General features: G+C 42.9%; 1 non-coding gene across 4 annotated transcripts; it reads right to left on the bottom strand.

Annotated features, from left to right (window-relative positions):
- Nucleotides 1-206: 206 nt before the first annotated feature.
- LOC103637912 (uncharacterized) lies at nucleotides 207-5,830 on the bottom strand. 4 transcript variants are annotated; one of them, XR_004852543.1, is made up of 6 exons: nucleotides 5,514-5,830; nucleotides 4,665-4,805; nucleotides 4,278-4,426; nucleotides 3,346-4,132; nucleotides 3,114-3,262; nucleotides 207-2,916 (listed from the first exon to the last, which is right to left on the bottom strand). It is a non-coding gene; the product is annotated as an uncharacterized protein (transcript). The 4 variants fall into 4 exon arrangements; XR_004852542.1 differs by lacking the exon at nucleotides 5,514-5,830 and adding an exon at nucleotides 5,140-5,297; XR_004852544.1 differs by lacking the exon at nucleotides 5,514-5,830 and adding an exon at nucleotides 5,205-5,258.
- Nucleotides 5,831-8,251: the final 2,421 nt, after the last annotated feature.

Here is an 8,251-nt window from a genome sequence, read left to right as displayed (position 1 = left end):
TCTGTTTGAGGACAACATGACAATTTCCATCTAATCAGTGGAAATGAGAGGGAAGGGGGGACTCTGTCCCAGAAGATAACTACATGCTGGCAATAGAATCTAATTTATGAGAGAACCAAATGCAAAAAAAATCCACAAAGTACAAATGACATCTGATCAGTGGAAATGATGGGGTGTGGCTCTGTTCCAGAAGAGAACTACACACTGGAAATCAAATCTGATTTATAAGAAAACAAAATGCACACAATGTACAAAGTAGTACATTGGATGCAACTATCGCAGTACACAACTACACACTGAAATTTGATTTCTACACGCTTGTGTCACCTTTGGCTCTATATACTTGCAGAAATATACGTGCAGAAATATACTTGCAGAAATATACTTGCTGTAATGAATATTATGCCACGAAACAAAAGCACAAAGGTGGAAGTTCTACAATGGTGTGAAGATGCCGACCTCATCGTAGTACTACGTCTTGAGGTAGTTCTTCAGCGCCACGATGTTGCCATCTGCCTCTGTTTTCTCCAAAGCGACGGTGGCAATACGTCGAGGTCCTTGTTGTGGCGCCGATACATCAAGGACCTCACAATGGTGGCTGCACTTGTGTACCTCCCTAACGATCTACCACTTTTATACTATTGAAATTAGAAGACAATTAATAACATATACAGTTGGTTAGGAAGAAGCACACTTTCTGCAGATGACTTATGCATGGTGAACTAACACTAAGGAAGTAGCATAGAAAACAGTTGGAGCAAAAAATAGAAATAAAAACTTGCACTACATTCATTTACCTATAGAAGCACTTTGAGGCAAAGATGATTATAGGCTACCAAGAATAACATCATGCACATACCTGTCTTTGGCTAGGGTGGTTCCGTGGGGGTGATCCACCAAGTGACAGGGATGGGAGGAGCCTCTTCACTATAATTTGTTGCCTGTTTCTTTTTATTTAAACACAAAGTGAGAAGCTGAACCAAATCCTATTGTACCAAAGCTTATTAGAGGTACCAATCTATGAATTAGTATATGATTATACCAATTAAATCTAAAACAAAAGAAAAATATTATGTGATTGCTAATAATGACATAAGCGATTCAAAGTGCAGGGGTGATTCACAGATAGAAAATATCCACATAATATCCATAATCAGGATACATGAATTGCCCATATTAAGTATTCAGTTTTATGGTTACAGACCTAAGCTTTCGAGTCTTTGAGTAGAGATCACCAGCTACGCGTTCATGATCTTTGCCACTACAACCATATCACTTATTTGTAAGAATAATTGTGAAGGAATCAATGAGAGTTAGCTAGAAGACATTGCCATGGTGTTAGCACAATCATATACTTACTACCATTCTCATCTGATTTAGGCCACCGTTTGTATCAACGATCAGGTAACCAACAGCTGCACTATTTTCCCCTGGATTAAGCATGTCCTAGTTAAGAAAGTGTAGCTGAATCTGAATCTAAAAGGAAACAGAGCAAAAGATGAGTGGTAGGAAATTACTGCGGTGATTCTTCAGCCGTTCAATGCACTAATGCTTCTCTGTATAATTGACGATGTACTTCAACAACCGATATCCTATGACTAATGCTTCCATGTACAATTGTGCAGAAAAAATTGTAACATGCTAGGATGGATTATAAAACGTGGGAGATGATAAGTTGCTCTAATATTATACGACCGAAGCAAAGCATACATCAATTAAAGAGTATCCTAGGATCGAAATCTAGTGCATCAGTAAGGATGTCACCAGTTCATATCAACCATGGAAGTGAAAATGTTCAAGTGAAACCATACATGACCTGGCTAGCGAGCTCATCAAAACACATGCCACCAGGACAGAGGCAGAGACAATAAGTATTTCAAGTTCTCCAAGGGTATAAAATCTCATGCAGAGATCAACTGAACGTGACCTAGCCCAACAATCGTCAAAATAAATATAAAAAGACAGGACACCAGGAGTATGAATTTGGCAACAAAGATAGCAGAGACAATATGAATTTGACAACGGAGATTACAAAATGACACCAGGACCAATCCCTTGCTTTATAGCTGTCATACAGATTAGAGGCTGATCAACAGTAATGGAGGAACCGAACAACGAACAGATAGAGACCAACCTTTTTTTACTTTGTGGCGTAATCGAGGAAAGAAATATAGGAAGAAAAAATAAATTGAAGGAAACTTACATAGAACCATGCAGAAATATCTATCGCCTCCACTGCGTTTACCAGCGCACAATCATCATGAGGGGAAGCTAACCTTCATGCGATGATGGCGCGTCAACCAGCAAGGGAAGCAAAGGCAGTGGAGGCTTTAGAGTTTCTTAGTTGTCACCATCTTCATTTTTCTTAGCCGCCACCTACCTGATCTAACACCAGCGATTAATAGATTAGAAAGTTAAAAACAGTTGAGAGGAAATTGAATAACCCTACATACTCTTTATCCAACGGAATGGTTGGGACTTCAGAGTCTGATATTGCTATGCTGCACTGTGCATTCTAGTTAGCTAAAGAACATTGACAATTCTAATGCGATGTTTTTCTGTTTTAGGTCCAGAAAAGATTGTTCCAACTAACAGTTGCTGGGAAAGTAATATCATAAATTGGTGTATCCTCTAAATTAGCGAGCTTCACTGGTTCTATGTCGAGGAAACAGGGGTTGCTGCAATGTTACTGGATTCTGTTATAGTTCTTGAAAATAAAAAAAAGTCATTTTTCCAGTTAGTTATGTCTTCAGTTGTGCCATGATTTTGGTTCACAAGTTCTTCATGTCACACAGCTGTAGGTTTAGGCATTAAAGGAGTAGAGATGGTCTCTATTCAAACAACAACAGCACCTAGCTTATAGGTAGAAATGACTTCTTCCTCAACTTCTCAGCCGACCATATCAACTCCAAAGCACTGCAAAACAGGTAATAAAGAATCAACCACATGACCATAAGGACAATAAAAGGAAGAAAGAAAGGGATAAGAAAAAAAAGCAATCCTAATATGCGGTTCCTAGCCAAGAAGAGCAGCAGCAAGGGAAACAGAAAACAAAGAACAAGAGGGGAATCGACACTGCTTCATGCGTACTGTGTGTCGCCACTTCACCTCACCTGGATGGCTTGCATATATCGATGATGAGGACAGACCGACTCCTCCTGTGCTTCTCATCCCTCGTCTCGCTTTTGTGTCCCAATCCTAGCCAACAACGTTGGCTAGAGTGCCTGTCTGCGCTCTCTACGACAGCTCAATGCAGAACTCCCTTCATAGCAAGTAGGTGAGCCATGAATTATCTGTTACTGTTTTCATCAGTTGAAAATTGGAGCGATAGAAGAATGGTCATACCTTGTACACTACTCCGTACTCACCCTGCCAAGTTCTCGTTCAGTTGAAAAATTGCATGTGATGGCTTTCAAAAATTCTATTGGCAAACATATTGGTTCTGCAGCTGGATCCTGCAGCTTCTTCTCCAATTTTTCACGTTCAAGTAACTCCACTATCTGTTCCTGATTGCTCAAGCACTTTTATAGAAAAAACAAAGAACATACTTATTTCAGACATGGATGAAGTTCCATTATATTATTAATATGGGAGCTCCAACTATAATTTCTCATAAATGCATCTAGCAGAATACGGAGCGAGCTCTCTTGTGGGCTAGCAAATTGATATGAGTTGTTTTGAATGAATCAATAGAAAATTATCAAAACAAATGAGGAATTTAAACAGAGAACTGTTGCACTACTTCACAGAATGTTATGAGTCATTCCCTGCTGCCAAGCTGCACTACCTGCAATTTTATTTTTCGAAGTTCACTTTATCTGTTTGCTGGCCTTAAAAAATTCAGCAGTTCTATCGCTAAGAAGTGCAATATAAAATATTGTAAAGAGGGAGCAAGAAACAGGCCTTGAAACAACGCATACATAACATGGTCATGTGTTGACCCAAATTCCACCCCAAGACCAGGTGCAGATAGATGAGCTGTATCTGCTTCGACGTAATCCACGATCTTGTAGGTTCGAGAGGAGACCAGCGACAATATCGTGGTCATCGACGGACTGACCGATGGACTTGAGTTTATCGGAGGCGGCAGACGCGCTGGACTCCAACGTGCCAGGTAGCAAACAACACTGATCTGTATCCCACACCAAGGCATGTTATTTTTGTTGCAAAGACCAAGGAAATGCAAAGTGAAGAATTTATTGACACTACATCAGTATGTGGTTTCAACAGGTCCAAAACAAATACAAGAAAAATGTAGAACCGTAGGATAGACTCACCATCTGATCAGCAAGCATTAGTACTGTTTTAAGTGAGAACTTTCTGCTGCAGTAGTTAAATAAGCCCTTCAGACTTGGACCAAGCAGATCAATCACCATGACATTGTACTGCCCCTCCACCCCAAACCACTTAAGATGTGGAATCCCAGCTGCAAATCAGGGCATAAAAAGAAACAAATCAGTAAAATACCAGTGTAATTGGCTAACCAAATCCTACTGTGGTTGCACTTACTTCCACCCTACAATACTTAGTTTGTATAATAACACATTAATTGATCTGTCAATTAATCATGCCACTAACTTAAATCATAAAATGCCATTAGTTTGGCATCACGCTGTAGAGCTAATTTAATGCTTATCTGTCTATGGATAGTGACATTCACGTACCAATGCCCAGTGTTGAAAATAAGAACATCATGGAAGCTACATGCCTCTACCCATGTTTGGTCAGGAATATCCACATCAACTCTGTAACCTTGCTTATATCCAAGAGATTCTAGAGGGACTCCATTTGGATTTCTTGACCACCTACAAAATGAGTGACATTGGGTTTGATAAAAAAATGACCAATAGAAGGGCAACAATATCCTACCATGAAAGAAAATGTTCTGAATCAGCATTTAATTAACATAAAAAATCGAAGGAATCAAATAGGCAAAACTTAAGAAACTTTGTGGCTGATAAGAGCACAGTTCTATTAACATTAATCCACTATTGCTTAAACCAGGTAGCGAGAATGGTCGACTGGGAGATAGTTCAATTTCAGTGCTTCCAAGTTACACCTAGAGTTGTAAACTGAAAGCAAGATATGCAGAGCTGAAATAAAGTTCTGGCATAAATAACAAAAGTTAAATATGCTTACTTATTCACAATTGCAGGCCATATGTCCGAGTAACCATTTTTTATGCTAGTATTAAATATGCTTACTTATTCACAATTGCACGACACAAATATCAGTAGAATGTATTCGCATTTCACACTGGTAACCTACACAAAGCAAATGTCGACCAGTAAAAAAGTTAGGTATTAGTCTTCCAAAACTGGCAAAGTACCTCTTGCTGAATCTGAAGCACATAGGGAGCAGCAAAAAGCTAAAATGATTTCCCTAGATAAGCTTCTTAGTTATGTTTAGGAAATGGAAACTAAAACATATAGATTCATCAATTATGTTCCCATAGTCACACTATTACATGCCAAAATGGAAAAATGGGATAAAATGGAAAGCAGATCACATACCACTTGTTATATCCTTTAGAGAAGTCCCCTGTCAGGGAGGTCAGGAACCGTGTTAGGGGTGGGCATCGACGGTTTGGGATGTGAGGATGGCAATTGTCATAGAGGCAAATTCGCAGCGGGGGCGCCACATGCTACAGTGGGTTGAGGGATGGCCGCTGTCAAAGGTGAGCACCTCCTGATGCTTGGATTTGATGGGTGGGAGGCACTCGACCCTAGGCATACGGTGGAAGGAGATGGACAGGTTGGCCAAGGAGACGCCGGTGAGGAACGACCCCGCAGCGCCCGTGCTTCAGGGAGGCTCGAAGATGGCGGCGATGGCGAGCTGCACTCTTTCCATCATTGAAGCAACTTTTTTTAAGTACTAACCCCAAGAAAACAAGAATTGCGACCAGAAATGCATGAGAAGGGAGAACTCACCCCAACGCCCTCGAGCACGTTGACAATGTCGTAGATCCGGCGCCTCTCCACGCTGAGGCATTTGGCCGCTTCGTCCAGCCCGATGGACTCCACGTTGTCGCGGTTGTAGAGAACCATGAAGCTAAAAGCAGCACAGAGAATTGGGTCAGAACAGAACAGCAAAGAGAACTCAGTAGTTACAAATGTCCAGACGTGGCGAGGCATTAGACAGGAATAAGAACATGCATATTACATCTGTTTAGATAGGTAGACCTGGTCAGTTCGGTCTTCAGCAATGACATGACTGAAACCATCATTCTTGAGCATCTAGATAATTTGGGAAACAGATGTTTAATTAGATCAAATCACTTGTATTAAACATTAACCACGGACACAAAATAAGATCAGGTAAAAGCTAAAAATCACTTGTCCACAGCCTCCACATCATGGAGATCATAACCCCTTCCCTCCCCTCCTCTATCTTCCTTCCCCTGCTGGATCTAACCTCGGGCTCCACCCATGAATCCAAACCCTAGCATGGACAGATTCGTCTCTTGGTGTGCGGGGAATGTGAGGAGGGAGCGTTGATGGGGGAGGAGGGAGCACGGGATTCAGTGAGGGGCAGGGCAGGGCTTCACCTCGAGCAAGTGGTCGATCTCCTGGTCGGGGCGCTCTCCATCTCCGCGAGGAAGGCCTGGACCTTGCTGCCGTCCTCCTCGGCGTTGGGTGCGTGGAAGGAGAAGGAGATGAGGAAGCTGTCGGTGCCAAGCTAACTACGGATGGGGACGAGGACGTCGTGGGGGTCTCGCTCCCGGACCCGCTGCCACCGCGCGCGTCGGAGTCGGAGTCGGACTCCGTCGCCATGCGTGAGTCCACGTCCATCGCCGCCAGCCAAACTTCACCTCCTGCTGCTCCTAGGGTTTCGCGAGCTAAGCATGGGGTCCTCCACGGCGGGGGAGGGGCACGGTGGAGGTGTGCGGCGGGGGCTGGCGGCGCAGTGATGGGGAGAGGAGGAGGTATGGTGGATCCGCGGCGCCTTCGGGCGAGATCCACGGCGGGGGAAGGGGCGCGGTGTAGGGGTGCGGCGGGGGTAGGGGCGCGGTGTAGGGGAAAGGCAGAACCGCGCGCGTCGGAGGGGAGGCGGGGGAACGAACGTGGGCGTGAGCGGGCGAACGGCGTGGATTCACGGAAGCGAACGGACGGTGCAGATTCACCGAAGGCAGAACACAAAAAGGCATGCTACTATTGCTTACTTAATAAGTAGTAGAGATATAATGGGTAAGTGATAACGTTAAATCATGTTTGTTTTAGTCTAACCGTAATCAGATACCGTACTAAAAATTGATACTGGACTATTTAAACTTGTTACCGACAGTAATCGGGTGTAAACCATTACCATTACCCTTTACGTTACATTTTGTGAACCAAACAGTACCAAGTTTCTATCATATCTTATTTTATCAATACATTTAGCTAGATTATTCCAACTCTTGATAGCTCCCGAAAATGAGCAGGTCCGTACTATAAAAGATCGTGATGAGCAGGTTCGTGCTCTGGAAGAACGGGATTAGCAGGTGCGTGCGGTCACACCTAGGTTTTAGGGGTCCAAAACCCGGGCGCGAAATAAACACCAGGTGTGCTGGGACCAAGTCTCACACATATGATGAATAGTGGTACAGAAACGAATGTCACATCTTTACTATATAATAGGAGTTCTGTACAAAATAAATAAATAGTTACATCATATGAAGACACGATCCAGCAACCCAAAGTTGACTGGGAGACGACGGCCTAGACCTCTCACGTACTCGTCACAGCATCCTCCATGCGCCTCATCCTGCGGTATCTGTTCTTGACCTGTGGGGGGGTGTGAGACAGCAAGAGTGAGCTCACATACGTTCATAGCTAAACAAGTTGTGGGGAATAATGTGCATGAACTCGCTAAAGGCGAGAGCTTATGTGAAGTGTAAGGCTTACCAAAGGAGATGGTTGAAGCTGCGCATTGCTTTTAAAGTTGGTCAAAATTTTATTAGCAATTACTAAGTATAAGTAAATATCAACCCAATTAAGTAGTAGAACAAAAGTAATAACAACACCTGCGATGCAATACATATGACAAATTGCATTTAGTTCCATAAATTAATCATGTGAGGGTCCGAGCTGCTCATGACCGTGATCACGACTAGTATACCGGTTTTATACTCTGTAGAGGTTGCACATCTTTATCCACAAGTCATGTTACCCATCTGCCACGAGGTTGTATGGGCCCCATACACCTCTATCAAGGAAGCGAGGCAGGGTAACAGTACGAGGCCTTTACAAAGTTCCACTAGCTTCAGAAA

The sequence above is a fragment of the Zea mays genome, chromosome 9 (genome assembly GCF_902167145.1).
Source record: "Zea mays cultivar B73 chromosome 9, Zm-B73-REFERENCE-NAM-5.0, whole genome shotgun sequence".
NCBI lineage: Eukaryota > Viridiplantae > Streptophyta > Magnoliopsida > Poales > Poaceae > Zea > Zea mays.
This window is presented reverse-complemented; position numbering and strand designations above follow the sequence as displayed.